The 21,526-nt window shown below is 42.8% G+C and overlaps 1 protein-coding gene across 3 annotated transcripts in view; it reads right to left on the minus strand.

Moving 5' to 3' along the window:
- The window catches only part of LOC119655920, a 256,712-nt gene that overhangs the window by 22,942 nt on the left and 212,244 nt on the right, over positions 1-21,526 (minus strand). The gene's annotated exons all lie outside the window — the stretch shown is intronic.

Genomic DNA, 21,526 nt, shown 5'->3' on the forward strand with positions numbered 1-21,526 from the left:
TAGAGAACGACTGGACGGACAACATTGCGGTAAATTTTAGATTTGAGACGTTCGTTGATACGTCGATCACAAAGGACATAAAAGGATGTAACTCACTGTATGCGTGAGCATTCACAGTTCCCATCTTTCCACCGAATTTGGTGAAAATGCGTGTGACGAACAGACAGACCTGTGAAGAGTAGCCAGATCTACCGCCAGGCGCGACCCCAGCTGGCAGATTGGAGCATACCTATTGATGTGTAAATATGTGTTCATGCACTTTTCTTTTCTGACTGTGCATGGGCTAGTGTTTGCTCAACTCTGGTGCGCGAAACAAAATGGCTATGGGAAGGATACCCAGAACATAAAACCACTATGGAAGATGTGAGAAGGAGGAAATTTACGGTGTAGGGGCTCGGAACCTCAATGCCGGCGGCTTTTGGGAGTGAGCAAGCGGGCTTCCGGTCGTCCATATCCCCCGACCCCAGTGCGTCGGTGGTGGACAACTTGGCCACCGCGGCATCTAATGCTACAAATGTTTTAAATTTGGAAAAGGAAGTGTTTAAACGAAGTACCATTCTACCAAGAACACCAGCAAAAAAATCGAAGAAGGATAAATTCAAAGCAGATCGCTGGAAGACAAAAACAGCAACAACACACAACAAGTTCGTCAATTTTGAGATCTCCGTCAATGCCAAACATCAAAAAAAATAAAACGAAGGGAAAGTCAATGAATGCCAAATGTGAAGGACTATTTAAAACTAGTAATCCGGGTAGGACTCATGGAGAGAAATTACCCTTCACACAGTTTGGTGCAAAAATAGTGGAGCTGTCTGAGTTCATCAAGGACAAGGACAACGTGCAGCAAGCCATAAAAAATATGTTGAGAGCTATTAGAGTACTCTACAACAAAGCGCAGCAGGAGGAACGAAATTCCAAGGGCAAGTCGAAATCTGTTGCCCCAACGGTGTCAGAGGCGACCCAAGTGACACCTAATCGTGTTGCAATTTACACAAAACCTTAAAAAGCCAAGACAAAGTTAAATAGTTGTTCAAAATTATTCAAAAAATATGGTGCAATTCGAGAAAAGAAACATTCGATGAACTATTAATGGACAAAATGTTAATTGGTCACCTCATTCGTTCGATTTGACTCCCTTAGAAGGAAGTAATCTAGCCGTAAAAATGCTTATTATTAAGAATAGGTTGTTTTATCCTGCGCTATTTTGATTAGTGATATATACGAATATTCAACTCCCTCCCCCCATTTTTGACGTTTATAAATTTTAAGGAGGGCTGACCGCCGCGTTTTAACAACGCAGCTTGAGAGAGGGGATCTCCATTCCCTTACGGGTTAGAAATTAGTCCCAACCATTTTGACATAAAAATATCCCCACTTCGAGGTGCCATGACTTTTTGAGAGGGAAGATCGGTACAATTTCCCAAGGGATTAGAAAGGGGAGACCTTCTACTTTCTTCTTCATATCCTCCCAATCCTATCTTCTTCCCGTCGTAGGGTTAAAAATTCAAAACTTAACCATGATAATATAAAAAAAAAACACTTTTAGGGGTCATTCGGTTTTAAGGCTTGGATTCTGCGGGTAGCCACGAAACACGGTTGAAATGACTGGCGATTGTCCAACCGCGTAAATGACATGGACATTCTTTTCACAATCGAAATGGACGCCGTTGAGTTAGCTGGTGCTATCTACACTTCAGAGTTCCACCATCTCATTTCACATAGGCCCAGAATGTCCACTTTAAATCACTGGAATTCATGCTCGAATTAGAGAAAACTAGTCTACGTGTGCAATCACTTTTGATAGCGTAGCCGTGAGGCCAGCCTCTATCCGAGGCATTGCTGAGGTTTAGGCATCGATAAAATATCTAAACTTGCAAAATGCTATTCCATTTAGTTATCTTTTATGACAAAAAGGGAATTCTTTGAATTTATTCTTAAAACCCCATTTACAGGGTTAGAAAAAATGTGGGGGTTGAAAATTGTCTCTATTTTGAAAGATACCAAACAAATTTTAACGACGACACTGTTGCGAACTAGAGCTAGTATATCATAACTAGAATTATTACATCACAATGGATAATGGAAAGCGGTGTCGCAGTTTAAGGAGGATCCATACATCGTTTACAGACCTTCGGTATCGTGATCAGGCATTTGATAGGGCCAAATCGCGAGGCCGATCACGACGAGCCGACCCCGCTTGTGAACGGGACAAAGGCTGAAGAAAAAGAAGAGGTGTTGTGAAGATGTGATGTTGCCGATCAAAGAAGACCTAATGTAGGTCAGATTGCTTTGGAAATGCAAAGACCGAGTGACCGTAAGGCAACTATTGAAATGCACTCAATTTACTTTGTTATACAGATAAGATCTAAATCAGGAGAGAATAGAAAGACTAGAATACGATGGAATCGCTTTGGAGGAGCCAGGCTAGATTGTATGAATATACTTTCTTGGGAAAAAGTTCGTGAACTCCAAGAAGTTGGTGACCCAAAAAGGCTGGCAATGACCCATGCCATTCCTTCGCAATCAAATGTCCAAATGTTCGGTTAAAACGGAGTCTTTTTCGTACTTTTTAAGTTATTTAGAAAAGGAAGAAAGGAGTAGTATTGAGCGATAATTCTCGGCTAGTATAGCATCACTTTTTCGTTTAGAAGTATAACAAGGGTGTTTGTAAGTTCATTGGGGTTGTAGATGAAGTCAGCATCAATACTATTAATGAGAGATTCCATAATAGAAAGGTTTAGAAAAAGAATTGGAGGTGTGCAATATGGGAAATACTTAGTCGTATCTGAAATGGGAGAAGACGTAGAAGTACAAGTGAACATACTTAGAAAAAGATTACGGAGAACCTCACGGGTTAAATGAGTGGAATTGGAAATAAGTCCAGCAGGTTTCATTTGAGTAAGCTTTAATAAAGATCGAGATTTGAGAACCTGTGATGGCACTAACTCGAATTCTTGCTGCTTGAGCAAATTATCGGGCATGATCGTGTTTCGCAGAATAAAGTGCACCAATGAAGTTAGCATGATCATTGGCCTTGTCTGAACACCAGAATTGTACATGTTTGAAATAATAAAAACTTGAAAAAATGTTAGGCAACGACGGCTTTCGGTTTCTTATCAGGGCAGAGGGAAATCGTCAGACGCTGTCTCTCCTCAGAACATGACTACGAATTATATTGAGAGCAAATCTGCCAATTCCATTGACCAAAGGTTGGCTAGAGCTGAAAATATTTTTTTGAGAATTGTGGGGCCCTAAGTCCTGGTAAGAAACCGTAAAGCCGTCATCGCCTACCATTTTTTAAAGTTTTTATTATTTCAAATACATAAAATTCTGGTGTTCAGACAAAGCCAATGAGTGCTAAGTCCTAAACGTGGACCAAAAAAAGAGGGAGTAAGATGCTCTCCAGTTGGCCCGGTCCGGCATCAAGTTGATGTGGACTTAGGACTCTACAATTCTCAAAATAAAACTTGTTTTTCCTATTCGTTAGTGTTGATTTATTGGTCTTGCAAATACCGATATTTCGGGAACCACTTGTTCCCTTCATCAGTGCTAACAAGTCTTAGTAGAACTACTAACAAGTCCTAGTAGAAGACTTGTTCGCAAAGTCTTAGTAGAAGAGTTGTTAGCACTAATGAATGATATAACTTGTCTGGGGTAAATAGGTAGACCAGCAGGACACCAGGAAAGTTCAACCACTCAGTAGAAAGTACACTGAAACAAATGCAAAATAAGTCGGGAAACTGGAAGGTAGACTTTCCAAACTTCACCTGTCACAAAGATTGGTTGATTTGAGAGGTGGCATTCCTCCAAATCGACACTTTATTGCGATCGAACTTACAGCAGCTAACAAAGCCTACTTCAACTTAGAAAAACTGTTCCGCTCGAAACATCTCACCATAGGGTGCCATCTTGCCAATCCTTATGTATTCCTCGGAGACTTGGGTTCTTAGCAAGAAAAATTGCGAACTCTTGGCCGTGATCGAGAGAAGAATCCTCTGAAGAATTTTTGGCCCCATACATGAGGATGGACGATTCCGTAGCCTACATAACGACGAAATCTATGAGCGATACCATGACCGTTCGATTGTGGATAAAATCCGGCTCAATAGGTTACGGTGGGCGGGTCACTTATTCCGTATGGATGAGGATGATCTAGCCCGGAAAGTCTACAATGGCAATATCTATGGTAGAAAAAGAAGACAAAGCAGACCCTGCCTAAGATGGAGCGATGGCGTAGGCCAGGACGCCAGACAGCTTTTAGGGATATCGAATTGGTGGACCTCGGCGCAAAACCGGGATGTCTGGAGTTCCTTATTAAGGCAGGCCTAGACCGGATACCGGTTGTTGCGCCGTTGATGATGATAATGAAAATTGAGAGTCTATCTGTAAGACGTAATCAGAAGTAATAAGATACCCATTATCCACGTTCTACGCGTATGCTAGTTCCATGTTTTTAAATTAGAGAAACTACCACTTTTCAGAAATTTTATCGAATTAAAAAATTCATCAGACAAAAAAGAATACCCGGCATTGAATACACCAAGATAACAGCAAATATCCTTGAATGAATTCATGCGAAACATGATGGAATCTTCACTCATTGATCCCGGTGTAACCTGCTGTCAAGACAAGGACATAAAAAAAAGCGAGAGAAAGAACTTTTCACTGCCCTGCTTATCCTTTTCAATAAAAAAATGCTCAGGAGAGAGAAAACTGGTCATGTGTATGTAATACTAAGCATAAACGGAGCAGTGGAGTTAGCTCAGATATGTATAACCTTCTGTGCATTTTCGAGAATTTGTCTTTCATGATTCGGTTTGCTTAACGATATAAACGCGGTCGGATTGGGGTAGTAGCCAGAAAGGAATGAACATGTGAAAAGAGAGTAGCACGTATGTAACATAGAAGGTCGTATTATGTCATGTAGAATGTTTGGAGCTTAAGTCCTTTCATCACATTTCTGTGGAGGTTGTATATTTTGAATGAAAGTGTCTAGAATAAAGTACATATGTTATAAGATGGTGAAACGAAGCTTAATTTTGTTATTTATTCATGCGAAACCGAAACGGACTTGATGGTTTACTTATTTAAATATTTCCAGTATTTGCTATGAATGCGAATTGATGGGATGGCTTCGGTTTGGATATCATAGATTATGGATCAAGAATTTACATTTGGATGAGTCATGAACAGTGAATTTATTAATAAAGGTGAATAGATTATTGGATAAGGTCTCAAAAGTACACGACGTCGAATACCTATACATAAATTACGTAAAGGTCAAACTCGCCATTTCTAAGCAGTTTGGTAGCCACTATTTCAAGAGTTAAAATTAGAGACGGTTCCTCTGGTTACAATTTATTAAAATGAATACAGTATTTCAGTTGTTCTCTTTTTCAGTGTTTATTATTTTCTTCTCAGAAGGTCTTGTATTTGGTCTTGCATTTTAATAAAGGGGGTATCGGTTTCTCGGTTTATATTTACTGGAAATTCATGGTGTCGATGCTAATTATAAGAGTGGCGACTTGTATAAGAGTTGTACAATCACAGAACGTAATTTGCTTATCGAAAAGTTAATTTTCCTACTTCTTTGCTCTAAAATTTCATGATACAACACATTCTCCTTGAAATATCCAAAAATAAAGAGACCCCGGGGCATAAAATTTTTCATTCGCCTCAATACTGTGTAGTATCTGTGGCTTCGCGGCGTATTCAACATTTCATTCGTTTTGTCCAGTGACAAGCTAACAGGAAAATTCATTTGCTAATATGCAGCATTTTTCTCACGTCTTAACATCCTTTTGTTTCTCCATTAGACTTCTTCCAATTTCCTATCCCACTAAAAAATTAATTAATTTAAAAATGATAATTTCATCGCTTTGACAATGTTATGCACAAATCCGTTTCTCTTTTTAACTTCACCCTAAACCCTACAACTCATTTTAAACAATTTTAATGTTAATATAGTAACTCTTTAATATTCTAAAGTAATCATTAACGTGTTTTTTTGTTGTTGCTTCACCATGCATTATATGGTTCGATAAAATGTAGACCTGATTATGCTGTATATTGGAAATGCATGTTTATTTTCCGATAGAGCGAAAGAACCTATGGACCGCTGAAGTTGTTGTTGCAGTTGAAGACTCGTTTGATGAAGGGGCTGATACTGCAGGGTTTGTGATTATGCGGGAGAGTTAAATTGGAAAGTGAATCGGCGAGCCAGCTGACTCGAGAAATTATGTTGGCTGTTGCCGGAGTAATACGACATTTATTTTTTTAAATATTCTTTTTTTTTTGAAAATTGAGAAAAAGAAAGTGAATTCCATTTTAAACTGGCTCTCGACAGTGGAAAAAGTATCGTTGGAGGCAGAAGGAGTTTATTCGGGGCTGCGACTAAAAAAAAATATGATCGCGCAGACCGCCCGTAATGCATAAGAGGATGTACGAAGGTTTATAAGTTTTGGGTTCTACGGTTTCCTCAAGTGCACAGAGTTTTCATATGAAATTTTCGTATAACGACAATCAATTGCTGGCGCTTTGAAATAGTCTTTAGTTGTTCGTAAAGTCCCGCAAATAACAGAATCGTGCTAAAGCAAACTGAAAGCAGAGAAGAGTTTGTGTAGAGCGCCTCGCATCGTCTTCTACGTTACGAGCGACTTTTCGCAGGAGCCACAAAGAATTGCAGAATTTAATTTTTCGGGTTCATCGCTCGTTCACATTAACATAAAAGGAATATTCTAGTATTATGGCCTGAGGATGCCAAGAGAACGGGAAACCAAAATGTCGCGCCGCATAAATATCCCAATATTTGTTTATTTTCAGATACCGGCATATAATCATAATATAAGATTGCGTTTTTGCTGAAAAGCTAGTAAATGCGGTGCTCCCCTTGCCAGACCAGTCGAGGTGCGCAGTGTGTGCGCGCTCCAATCCGTGAAGAACGGCGCTTAGCAGTTCCAATGTTGGCCTCGGAACTGGGTATGAACCGTGAAACAGTCAGACAAATGTTAACAGGCGATTAGGGGATGAAAAAGTTGTGCACGAAGATGGTTCCAAAGAACCTTTCTGAGGAGCAAAAGCAGCATCAAATGACCGTCACAGAAGATTGTTTGGAACAAGTGGAAAACGCTCCCATGCTGCTTGATCGAGTTATTACAGGCGATGATTGCTGGTTTTTCCAATATGACCCGGAAACCAAACGCCAAAGCTCACAAGCCCCCCGGCCCGAAAAAAAATTCGCGTGAGCAAGTCGAAGGTGAAAACGATGATTGTTACCTTTTTTAATAACCGTGGAATCTTCCATAAAGAATTTGTTCCACCGGGGCAAACCGTAAATCAAGTCTACCATCGCCAAGTACTCGAAAGATTGCGAAAACGAGTAAACAGGGTGCGCCCAGGCATCGATTGGAACTGAATCCTTCATCCCGACAACACACCGCCTTCAGCGGGTCCCAGTATTTAGCCTCTAAAGGGATCGCCATGTTACAACAGCCGTCTTATTCGGCCGATATGTCCCCCTATGACTTTTTTTGGTTCCCTAGAACAAAATCGGTGGTCAAAGGTACCTATTTTGAGTCAATTACGGACATCCAAGCGGCCGTGACGAGGGTACTCGCGGACCTCCCAGTCGAAGCGTGCTAGCGTGAGTGGAAAACGCGCTGGAATTGCTGTATAGCTGGCCAAGGGGACCATTTTGAAGGGGATGACAGAGTTGTAGGATAATTTTTAAATATGCAGTTTTTATGGAATCAGTCTCATTATTTGTCTAACCTGGTACATCTGCGAGCCGCTTCGATCACGTTCCTCTCAGGGCAGAGGTGAGGACGATTTGCCTCTGTATATATATATATAGTAACCAATCACAGAACAGATTGAGACTCTTATATAAGGCACTTGAGAAACAACATGCTTCACCTACAAGTTGGCGATGACATTAGGAGCAAAATAGAGCTGAGAGCAGTTGTGGAAGATCTCAGTAGAGTCGTCATTGACGGTTAACTGTCCGCTTAAGACAGTCACATCATCAAGATATGTACCCCAGTGGAACAGTAACCTACCTAAAATAAGAACAGAAATTCGAAAACTGCAGCCTGGCGAAACAAACCGACGAACCATTGATGACGTACAGCAACATGATCAGGGATTTCTCTGAAAGGACGGAAAAAATTACAGAATTATCTGGGCTATACAAAACTATAGCCAAATATAGGGAAATTTCTTCTATCTGAAGAACTCATTCCCTCGGATCTTATCGAACGGCGGAAGACAACAATATTCTGCCTGATATCCCAACAACAAACAGAAGGGGGAAAGGCCGAAAATTTGAGTGAAATGAACAGTGAAACTGCTGAAATTACTCGGAGTAGCTGCTATTTTCTCAGCACTACTTAAAAAAAAAATATATTAGCATCTGTCCTAGGAGTGGTAAGGGGCAGAATAACCTGGGGATATATATCAAGTGCATGGAGACGGGCAAAAGTGGTGTTTATTCCGAAAGGGGTTAAAAAGGATCCTTTCCACCCTAAATTTTCCAGGACAATGTACCTGCCAACGTTTGTGCTTAAAACAGTGGAGAAGGTTATAGCCAACTATATTTGGGCTAAAGTCATAATGCGTAATTCGGTACATTCATTCCAACTATCTGTAGGGGCAAATATGAGGAAACCCATGTGGTGGAATCCAAACTGGACCAAAAACTACTAGTGCTCGTTGTTGAAAAGTGGAGCCGTGCATAAATCCAGACAAAGTCAAAATAATACCATTTGCTGGGAAACACAAACTTGATCACCTGAGAGCCATTAGACAACATGGAATGAAGGTTAAACAAGAAACAGAGGTCAAATATTTGGAAATCACACTAGGCCAAAAATTACTTTGTAAGATGTATCTTGAAAACATATATCCGAAAACTACAAGGGCTCTAATAGCTTTTAGATCCATAGCAGAAAAAACGGGGATACACTTTGAAAATACCGCACTGGATATATTGCATATGGAGTGGTAATCTGGGTAGTCAGAACTGTTGTCAAAACACTACTAAGCTAGGATATAATTTGTACAATGAGAAGAATAGTTTCCATGATTTGATTTACTAAGGATGGTAGAACCAACACCAACAGCTCTACTACCAAACCCTATCTCCACCTCCACGTGGTGACCGCTGGGAGCTCTTTCTTAACGAAAAGCTGCAGACGGAGAAGGATGAAGGCGAGTCTCCCGCGCCTAAAAACGGGACAAATTGTACCAAGTAGGGAAGGAGCCCGTATTCAGGCGATACGTTGGCTCCCATAGCTTACACGAAAAAACAAATGATAACGGACTGCGGACTATTCAATTAGCAGGGTCACACGAAATGGTTGTTGGAAGTACCTGGTTTGCGCGGAAAGCGGTCCACAAACATACGTGGGCCTCTCCAGACGGGACCACTTTCAACCAAATTGACCACGTGTTGATCGAACGCCGGCACCTCTCAGCCTTGATGAATGTCAGAACATATAGGGGGGCCAATATAGACTCGGATCACTATCTCGTTGGCATGGTGCTCCGAGCTCGAATAACAATATCACCTAGAATCCCCTCTGACAATCAGGTGAGAGTGAACACTGAAGCCATCCACAACACAACCCTCCGCGACACCTATAAGAGGGAAATGGATGCCGCAATAACCGCAGTCAACAGAAGACCTGGAGATGAAGCATCAACAAATGATCTGCACAATCACCTGAAGAACAGCTGAAGCCCCAGCCGCAAAAAAAGTCGGAACGGCTGGTTTGACGATGAATGTAAGCTAGCAACGGAACGGAAGAATGCCGCATACCGAGTAATATTGCATTCTCAAAGTACGCGGGCACGCGTAGAGACTTATCACGAACTCCATCGAGCGGAGAAGCGACTTCATAGACGGAAAAAGGAAGTCTGGGAGAACCAACAAGTCTGTGAACTAGAAAAGTACAGGGAGCAACCGCACCTGGCGTCGAAGTTTTACTAACAAGTAAGCAGGATGAAGCCTTATACACCTCGATGCTCATCCTGCCGAGACAAAGAGGGAAATCTAATTTCCGACAGAATGGGCATATTGGAGCGATAGGTTGAGTACTTTGATGAGCTACTTAAAAACCAGAACATCGCCGAGTTGGAGGTCCCGCCAACGGACGACGACGGACAAATACTACCACCACCAAGGGAGAAGGAGAAACAGTACGTGCAATTCATCGGCTTAAAAATCACAAGTCGCCTGGAGTCGATGCAATTACAGCCGAATTGGTTAAATATCGAGGCGACAAATTACACCAAGTGGTTCATCAATTTGTGCTCAAGGTGTGGGACAGCGAATCAATGCCTGACGATTGGCAAAGAGGCATTATCTGTCTCATATATAAAAAGGGAGATATCACACAGTGCAGCAATTATAGAGGTATCACGTTGCTGAGTACCATCTGTAAGATGTTCTTCTCTATCTTGCTAGACAGCATAGCCCCATACGACCAAAACATCATTGGCCCATACCAAAGAGGCTTCACTCCAGACAAATCAGCAACAGATCAGATTTTCTCTCTGCGGCAAGCGATGGAAAAACTGTTGGAATATGGACATCAGTTGCACCATCTTTTCATCGACTTTGAAGCCGCCTATTTCTCCTATCTAGGGTTGAAAATCATAACCGATAACAGCTGCGACGATGAAATCCGCGCACGGTTTTTGGCAGCCAACAGAGCCTATTTCAGCTTAAAAAAAACTGTTCCGCTCGAGACGTTTCACCATAGGATCAAAGCTCTTACTGCACAAGACAATGATCTTGCCAGTCCTTACGTATTCCTTGGAAACCTGGGGTTTTAGCAAGAAAAATTGCGAACTGTTGGTGGTGTTCCAAAGAAGAATCCTCCGAAGAGTTTTTGGCTCCCTACATGAGGATCGACGATTCCATAGCCTACATAACGACGAAATCTATGAGCGATACCATGATCGTCAGATTGTGGATAAAATCCGGCTCAATAGATTACGGTGGGCGGGTCACTTAATTCGTATGGATGAGGATGATTCAGCCCGGAAAGTCTATAAGGTCACTATCTATGGTAGAAAAAGAAGACGAGGCAGACCCTGCCTGAGATGGAGCGATGGCGTAGGTCAGAACGCCACATAGCTTTTAGGGAGCTCGAATTGGTGGACTTCGGCGCAAAACCGGGATGTCTGGAGTTCCTTATTAAGGCAGGCCTTTCACTTATTTCTCTATTTATGTGTTTGCTAGAAATACCTCGAATATACATTTATATTAAGATATAGAAGGACTAATAACGTTCACCACGTGAGCGGCTGATGCGGATGATAGAGCTGCGCTAGAGACTCCTAAGTTCGGTAGTTTAAAGGACGAATATGCTGAAGACCAAAGGTTGACACAAGCTAACACGTTAGTCCGGATGCTGGTCAGCGAAGTCCTACGGCCACAACAACATCCTAGATGAAATATTTCGGGAAATCTGGGCATCCCCCACGGACTATGTCACACGCAAGCTGAACTTCACGAGAAACTTTGCTGTGGACATTCCAACCAGGGCAAAGTGGAAGACCGGCGTGTTGCAAGACTATGACACAGTATTCTTTACGGACGGATCAAAGATGACCTATGGAGTCGGCGCGGGGTTTTCTCGAATACACACGGTGTATCCAAGTCATATGGTCTCCCAGGTTTCACCAGTGTATTCCAGGCGGAAGTACTGGCGATATTGGAAGTCTGTCGATGGCTGAAGCGTGATTCAAGCGCCAAGCGTAACATAGCCATTCTGACCGACAGCCAAGCGGCCATCAAGGCCTTATACTCAACGACGACATCTTCCCGGCTGGTGGGGCAGTGCAGAGACGCACTTAACCGACTGGGTGGCACGCCCAAGGTCACTCTCTTCTGGATCCCCGGGCATAGGAACATAGAGAGGAATGAGCGGGCTGACGGATTTGCCAGGCAAGACTCTGCTCTTGGCAGTCCCTCGGCGAATACAATCGGTGTTCCGCTGGCGGCTGTCGGGGGCCGAGTCTACTTGCACTACCTAGCAGCCGCGGGCCTGAGATAGCAAAGACTTACAAGTTGTGCCTAGTCAAGGAGAATTTGGCCCGCTTATAACATAGCCCGTTCACGAGAGCAAATGCTTTCAAGATTACGGCGGTCTGCACGGGGCACTGGCCTATAGGGGACCATGCCGCTAGGCTCGGCATACCCTACAACTCGCATTGCCGAAGCTGCGGAGAAGGAAGGAAACCCTCATGCACTTTCTCTGCGATTGCCCAGGTCTTGCTACAGTCAGGCTGCGGACACTGGGTAAACCATCCTTTGAGGACCTCAGAGAGATTTCTAGCTGCAGGGTTGGAGAGCTGCTTTCCTTTGTGAATGCTACGGATTGACTGTGAAGATCCGAGCCGGCCGGACTCTGCCTCCTTGCTCCCATAACAACAGTCACGGCCTTAGCAGTTTGTGGCATCAAAACGGCGCACCAAAGCGCTAATTGGGCTCCTCGGAGCGGCCACTGATACCTACCTACCTACCCTTCCTTTGTTTTGTATCTCTGAAAGTATTTGTATGTTAGAAAACCAAGAAAAATGTTCAAGTAAAACCAAACTGCTTTTGAAGATATTCTTAATTGCTGTTTAATACTTCCGCCCGAAACTAAAATTAATAGTTCTTCTGAATTATTCCCCACCATTACATCTCGCTAAATTGTCCTTGCATTTTATTGAAAATTCATAACTCGATGAAGACATGAAAGCGTTTATCGTTCGTTATATCGAACGAAAATTATATTCTAATCTGACAACTGTACACTTCATCTATCTATAAATTATTCATATACTATCTATTACGTACAGTCTTGGATAAACAATAAAAGTAGCTGGCAGCGGTGGAAACGACCATGGAAATAATAACCTTTCGTTCGCTTGCGGCTAAACGCTAAAAGTCCATTAGGATTGTAATACATATTCAAACAATTTTTCAATTTATGTTGTCATTATCGTTTTCCTATTGCTTGAGTTGACGGTGGTGGCATTCCAATCATATTAGTACGTAATACCCCTTACCACATCCACTCCAACCCTCTTGTATTTCGTTCCACTTGGCGAGGATGAAGCATTTAAACTATTCATAGGGAGGAAAATTGTTATTACAGTCGTCTATTTCCGGGCGTTTTTGGCTTCATGACAGCAATGAAGGGAATATTCGAGCCCTGGATCAGGGGGATTGGGTGCAGTCGGGGGAAAACTGTCTCAGATTGTTCACATGGCATAGGAAAACATTCTTAGGAAGCAGTCAGGAATGTTTATTCGAAATGAGGAAGACTTAAGTTGTCGCAGGCAGAGGGTATCGTTTCGGTTAAGTTTTTGAGGCCAGGAAATGAAGTTGGAAAGAGTATCAACGTTTACGTTGTACTAAATTGTAGTGTTAGGTAGGATAGCTTCTGCCGTGACAGAAGTAATGTGCTTTCAATGTTTAGGAATATCTGATTACAAGACACAGGAAGGGTTGTATTGTTGTTCAAATTCCATTCTACCACCACCATTATTATGTGACATATTTCTAGGTGTTAGGAATGCTTTCAAGCGGAAAAGCGACTACGATGATGAAGAGACAACGACGTTGGCTCAGATGGGAAGGAATGCATAAAGTGGTGACGAGTTTTAGAAACTCATTTCATAATTAGAATCATCTGAATTTTCATGGTCCTTGTAATTATATATAGGAAGAAGGAAAGGAAATAATTCAAGGATGAAATAGGATTCGAAGTAGTACCATAGAATAAACAAGTGTTTCGCGAAAGATTTTGAAATGGACACGTGGGAAGGTTTCCCATGAACTGAATAAGAAATTTAATTGAAAAACTTTGGAATATCTCTGAACAGTGTGAGTCATACTTCTAGGATGAACTTAAGGGGGGTTGCTGGGTATATTTCTAGAATATGGAAATATACTATTATTGACTTTATTTATGCAGATATTGGAACCGGATCTATTTTAAGGCCTAGATTTCGTAGAGATGCACCACTGTGATTTTTTTCAGATTTTTGGTGAGATAGGTTCTCAGAATCAGACCTGCTTCACTCTTTGGGGCACACATTTTGAGCCCTCACTCCTCCATGTTTCACCCAATATCAGAAACAAGATCATTTTCGAAAAGTACTAATTGAGCTCTTTCATTTGATAGCCCACATGGCCCTATTTGGTGAAAAAAAAGTTTTGCACCCCCTTTCACATGGATGGGGAGCCCACCCTCAAGCTCAATACAAAATGGCACCGCTATATGTGGGATTCGCTGACCACATCTTCTTACCAAATTTCACGACAACTGGTTTAGCCGGTCTCGAGTAAATCTGGTGTGACAGACAGACAGACAGAAAGACATTGAATCGACTTTAATAAGGTTTTGTGTTAAGCAAAATTTAAAAAAAAAACACTTAATTTTTAGAGGTCTGACAATTGTTAGAAATTTTGTTGCAATTTTTTTTTTCTAAATTATATTCGTCTGACATATTCTGGATCTTAGATGAACAACCATTTTCAGGATAAAAGTAAGAATCAATGCTTTCTCTAGCCGTCATTCCCTGCTAGAAATTGAGTCAGCTGATGATTGACTTTGTCTTGCCGTCGCTGAATCTACTCGTAAATACAAGGAGACTCAGTTTGTGGGCTTGGTGACCATTTTGCGAATTGTCACCAGAACATCCATCGGCACATTCCTAAAATAATATTCGGATCAGAAAAGCTTCGCCAACATTTTATTAGACGATTCAAAAATAACAGGACCAAGATAAGTCGGAAATCGGAAGCTCTACACTTCGAGTATGAAAAGTTTTGTTAATTTTTTATGTAAGAATGTTTGGTTAGATGATGATTCCACATATATATAGCCCGTAGTGAATATATGTTGAATATACCCCGTATTCAATTCAATGTGGTACTGACATTTTCTCTCATGCGGAGGAGCAACTCTAACCTACCTTAATTTTGTTTATAATAATAGAATTTTCACCAAACTCTTCAATATCGAGTAGTTATTAAAGTCTTTATCACTGCGGATCTAGGTCGAACTTAAACAAAAACTAATATTTGCTTTGAGAAGAACTAATCGAGACATTTCATTTGATATACCACATGGCTATATTTGATGAAAAAAAATTTACCCCTCCGACGAAGCCACATGCGTGCTAGCCGCGATAATTCAAATTGATATTCTGGCGAGAGAAGGACAACGCCTTAATAATCAAGAGTATCTCATCAGAAAACCATCTGCATGTCTGCGACACTTCGCACGGTGTGAAACTATCGTTGAGTGCCAGAAGAAGTGAAACGAATCAGGGAAAATCTGATAGATCCACAGAATCATATGGGATACTCGAAGATTTATTGGGCGACCCCACGGCGAAGTAGGTTTCGATCTAAAACAGGTTTCGAGCTGACGCGGAGGTTATCGAGCATACTTCTATCGATTTGGGCATGACGATGCGCCACATTGCCCAAAGACACAGATCAATGCTCGAGGTTCGCGGTTCAAAGAGCAGCATTAGAAGCTACAATTGGGGAGCACTTCACTCTAGGAAATATGAGGAGTCATATACTGAAATCGAAGGGGATATGGACTGCAGTCGAAAAAGTGATCAAAGCCATTCATAGGAAGCTTAGACAATTGAAGAGAAGGAAACAAACTAATCTAACCATGCATTTACCCAAAGACAACACGGAGGATCGCAAAACTTATGGCGAAAACAAGTCAACCAAAAACTGCGTTTCCCAAAAGATTGCCTGCAACAAAATGAAAAAAAGTGGACTCTATAAAATTCACGGCCGCATAGAACCGGTTGGCGCAATGAGTCCAATAGCATTCCTGTTGTGACAATATATTACTTGGGTCTCACATCTGTACAGTACCAAACTGTCCTTGAAAGGGCAAATTTCGATTAGTTTAGTCAAATAACTAGGGACCCCAGTGCCCTCTTCTCTTCTGGGAAGCTTTTAGGCTCCACAAAAGCAGTGCTCTCTCGTCAAATGATGACTTAGAGGTAGAACATGTTTCATGAACAATATTTGCAGCAAAACCAGAACGCTAGTAAGTGACAGCCACCTGTGTGTGAAGTACACTGAATGCCAGGTCGGGTTCTGTATGCGCCAGCTCTAAATGAGCCTCTCTAGCGCCTTATGTATTATGTCTATAAGGCTGATCGGGCGATATGACGATGGTTTCCGCAGTTGCTTATTAGGGTTCGCTAACAAAACTGCTTTCTGCTTCTTCCACAAAACGAAGAAAATTGCTTCTACCATGCATACCCCGAATATGATCACAAACCAGTCGGACTGACATCCCAATGAGGAGCTCTACAGTCCCCGATTCTCCAGTAAATCTCCACAAGTATACCCTCAATTACCACAGATATGGTGAAGATACCCAACGCTTGTCTATTTTGAGATCCCTGCTGTGCGAAGAGTGCCTCGGCATAGCAGCTTCACATGCCTTCATTATGTGTCTAATTATTTGTGCTACCTTTTCTGAAGCCGCACCCCCCCCCCCCCAAGTCAGACTATCAAACTTTTTTTTTGAAGTTAGAGGAAGATTGCGCAACGGTGTTCGTCAAGAAAAAAAATAATTTGTGACACACAGGCGACTAGTTCTTCCACCACGACAATACGCCTGCATATACAGCCATCTCTGTCCAAAAGTTTTTGGTTAAGCAAAGCCATATTCGTGGGCAGCAATTATTTGGGGGCAAAAACTGATACGTGTGGCAACCAAAAGAAACTCCGCCCTGAGATGGAAAGAAAATTTGTCGAATATGTTAAAGAAACAGAAGGATTACAAAAAGGCTTCGAAGAGGAGGCTTTTGCGGTGCAACCGTCCACAGAAAAGGAATGGAAACCGATGCGCTTGCTCGCAATTTTAGAGGAAAACGCAAAAATGACAAGGAATTAAATCGGTCTATGAAATGTCATGTGCGCTCAAGGCAAGACAAAGGTCTTACACATTTTTGACATTATTTTTGAGCGATGCGACTGTGGTTTTTAAATCGCAACAGCATAGGTGGTCAAAGGGTAGTATAGGTCCCGGGGCGAAACGTGGATTGGTACCCACGATGGAGCATAAAACCTGGGAAATGCCTGCTGAACCAACACCAACAGCTCTACTACCAAACCCTATCTCCACCTCCACGTGGTGACCGCTGGGAGCTCTTTCTTGACGAAAAGCTGCAGACGGAGAAGGATGAAGGCGAGTCTCCCGCGCCTAAAAACGGGACAAATTGTACCAACTGGTCCTCCAGGTTGGGGGTTGGGTAGGGCTGACAACCCTACACGGAAAACAACATGTTACGAAGCCACAACAGGAGCCTCGGATAGGACAGATTTTAAAACGACGGACCCGGCAACGACAAAGGAACAACGATTTGCGCATTTTCTCATGGAACGTGCGCTCCCTGTACAGAGATGAAGCTGATAAGCAGCTAGCCGATACCCTGTCCCAATATAGGGCTGATGTAACAGCGTTGCAAGAGATGCGATGGACAGGGACCGGTTTCCTGGAGAAGAGCCACTACACCATATATTATAGCGGTCATCCAGTAAACCATGTGCTCGGAGTAGGTTTCTTAGTCAGCCAAAAAATGAAACCTGCTGTTATCGGCTTTGAAAGCATAAGCGAACGGCTATGCACTCTGCGCTTGCGAGGCAAGTTTAGAAATATAAGCCTCATAAACGTTCACGCCCCTACAGAGGAGACTGCAGAGTCGCAGAAGGATACCTTCTACGAGGCAGTAGAAAGAACCCTCGAAGTCTGTCCCAGATATGATATGAAAATCATACTTGGGGATTTTAACAGCCAAGTAGGGAAGGAGCCCGTATTCAGGCGATACGTTGGCTCCCATAGCTTACACGAAAAAACAAATGATAACGGACTGCGGACTATTCAATTAGCAGGGTCACACGAAATGGTTGTTGGAAGTACCTGGTTTGCGCGGAAAGCGGTCCACAAACATACGTGGGCCTCTCCAGACGGGACCACTTTCAACCAAATTGACCACGTGTTGATCGAACACCGCCACCTCTCAGCTTTGATGAATGTCAGAACATATATGGGGGCCAATATAGACTCGGATCACTATCTCGTTGGCATGGTGCTCCGAGCTCGAATAACAATACCACCTAGAATCCCCTCTGACAATCAAGTGAGATGATCTTCACAATCACCTGAAGAACGTTATCATGGATACGGCCACAAGCATGCTTGACCCCAGCCGCAAAAGGAGTCGGAACGGCTGGTTTGACGATGAATGTAAGCTAGCAACGGAACGGAAGAATGCCGCGTACCGAGTAATGTTGCATGCTCAAAGAACGCGGGCATGCGCAGAGACTTATCACGAACTCCGTCGAGCGGAGAAGCGACTTCACAGACGGAAAAAGGAAGCCTGGGAGAACCAACAAGTCTGTGAACTAGAAAAGTACAGGGAGCAACCGCACCAGGCGCGGAAGTTTTACCAACAAGTCAGCAGGATGAAGCCTTATACACCTCGATGCTCATCCTGCCGAGACAAAGAGGGAAATCTGATTTCCGACAGAATGGGCATATTAGAGCGATGGGTTGAGTACTTTGATGAGCTACTGAACAACCAGAACATCGGCGAGTTGGAGGTCCCGCCAACTGAAGACGACGGACAAATACTGCCACCAGCAAGTTTAGGAGAAACAGTCCGTGCAATTCATCGGCTAAAAAATCATAAGTCGCCAGGAGCCGATGGAATTACAGCCGAATTGGTTAAATATGGAGGCGACCAGTTACACCAAGTGGTTCATCAACTTGTGCTCAAGGTATGGGACAGCGAATCAATGCCTGACGATTGGCAACGAGGCATAATCTGTCTCATACATAAAAAGGGAGATATCACACAGTGCAGCAATTATAGAGGTATCACGTTGCTGAGTACCATCTATAAGATATTCTCCACTATCTTACTAGGCCGGATAGCCCCATACACCCAGAAGATCATTGGCCCATACCAAAGAGGCTTCACTCCAGGCAAATCAGCAACAGATCAGATTTTCTCTCTGCGGCAGGCGATGGAAAAACTGTTGGAATATGGACAACAGTTGCACCATCTGTTCATCGACTTTAAAGCCGCCTATGATAGCATAGCCAGGGTAAAACTGTACACGGCCATGGGAGAATTCGGTATCCCGACGAAATTAATAAGACTGACTAGGCTGACCCTGACCAATGTGCGAGGCCAGATAAAAGCAGCAGGATCACTCTCAAGACCATTCGACATCAACAACGGTCTACGACAAGGGGATGCGCTATCATGCGTCCTCTTTAACCTGGCCCTCGAGAAAGTGATCCGTGATGCTGAGGTGAATGCAAGAGGTACGATCCTCTTCAAGTCCACCCAACTACTGGCCTATGCTGACGATATCGACATCATGGGAAGAACCACCCGAGACGTACAAACTGCCTTTATCCAGATCGAGCAGGCGGCGCGAGATCTTGGGCTGCACATCAATGAAGGCAAGACAAAATATATGGTGGCAACGCCAGCACCGAAGACGAATCAACCAACAACATCAAACCGCACTGGTCAAATACAAACACGAACAAGAATAAGGATAGGAGAATACAACTTTGAGACCGTTGATAATTTCTCCTATCTAGGGTCGAAAGTCACAACCGATAACAACTACGATGATGAAATCCGCGCACGGTTGTTGTCAGCCAACGGAGCCTATTTCAGCTTACAAAGACTGTTCCGCTCGAAACGTCTCACCATAGGGTCAAAGCTCGGTACTGTACAAGACTATGATCTTGCCAGTCCTCATGTATTCCTCGGAAACTTGGGTTCTTAGCAAGAAAAATTGCGAACTCTTGGCCGCGTTCGAGAGAAGAATCCTCCGAAGAATTTTTGGCCCCCTACATGAGGATGGACGATTCCGTAGCCTACACAATGACGAAATCTATGAGCGATACCATGACCGTCCGGTTGTGGATAAAATCCGGCTCAATAGGTTATGGTGGGCGGGTCACTTAATCCGTATGGATGAAGGTGATCCCACCCGGAAAGTCTATAAGGGCAATATCTATGGTAGGAAAAGAAGACGAGGCAGACCCTGCCTAAGATGGAGCGATGGCGTGGGCCAGGACGCCAGACAGCTTTTAGGGATATCGAATTGGTGGACCTCGGCGCAAAACCGGGATGTCTGGAGTTCCTTATTAAGGCAGGCCTAGACCGGATACCGGTTGTTGCGCCGTTGATGATGATGATGATGAACAGCATTACCAATTTGGTGCTTCTTTTTACCAATCCAGTCAGTGCGGTAGATGGGCTCTCAAGACAATTCGTAGCAGGATCTATTACACAAGATAGGGGGGGATGTCTGGAGTTCCTTATTAAGGCAGGCCTAGACCGGATACCGGTTGTTGCGCCGTTGATGATGATGATGATGAACAGCATTACCAATTCGGTGCTTCTTTTTACCAATCCAGTCAGTGCGGTAGATGGGCTCTCAAGACAATTCGTAGCAGGATCTATTACACAAGAAATCAAGTATCTACTCAGGAGTAGTCTGGAGCGCCATGTCTAGTAATGGAACCTTAAAGCGTTATATCGCATTACCATCAGCCAACGCGGCTCAGACATTTCTACATCACTTAAATTTATAACAGTATCGCATCACCACCCTGTATAAAAGTGGTGATGATGTTACCCTGATGATAAGTAAGGTTTTGTAACGTTCGTGTCGATGTGATACCACACCGAGTAATGCTGGAATGTATCGTTTGATAAATCACACCGTTAAACGACGATAATAGTCAGTGTTGAGTCCCGATGGCGACCATCGCTTGCAAATCTGTTGAGCTTATGATTTTCTCTTCACTTGGTTGGCTTCCACCTGGAAAAATTATTCGGGATTGTGACTTTTTCCTATGAGGATCCTTTGCGATACCGAGCTAAACAATAAGAAATACATATACTTTTATGTGATATGTAATGCTCGTTTGCCAGGATCAAGATTCCCTGTTCTTTGCATAGAAATATATCTTATAGAATATGGGAATTTTCTGCTTGTTTTCTTCTCCTGCATATAACGTTCATTTTCCGTTCATACTTGACGCTTACGTACATTTTACGATACGAACGGAATGCAAGGTTACCTCTATAGTGATAAGTATTATTTGGTAATGTCGGCCATCGGCCTCATGTAATATGTGATGTTGGTGATATAACATGTATCGTTAGGGGATTGAAAGGTAGTGTTCGTGATGTTACTTTGTAAAATTGCTTTTTCCAAAAAGTAATGTGATATCACATCACCTACTGAGGTGATATTCCGTGCATTTACATTATGATGATTCAAGAAAGGTATAAAAAAATGCCAATGAGAGGTATTCGCCACAAAACAGTGAACGGTCTGCAGACGAAGAAGGCGTGTCTATGCAAGATAGAGCTCCAAATCATTAAGCCAGGCTCATCACAAAATTTTTAGCTGAGAATTGTTTTAAACACTTCCTTATTTCAA

Source organism: Hermetia illucens, chromosome 4 (assembly GCF_905115235.1).
Source record: "Hermetia illucens chromosome 4, iHerIll2.2.curated.20191125, whole genome shotgun sequence".
In the NCBI taxonomy this organism is placed as follows: Eukaryota; Metazoa; Arthropoda; class Insecta; order Diptera; family Stratiomyidae; genus Hermetia; species Hermetia illucens.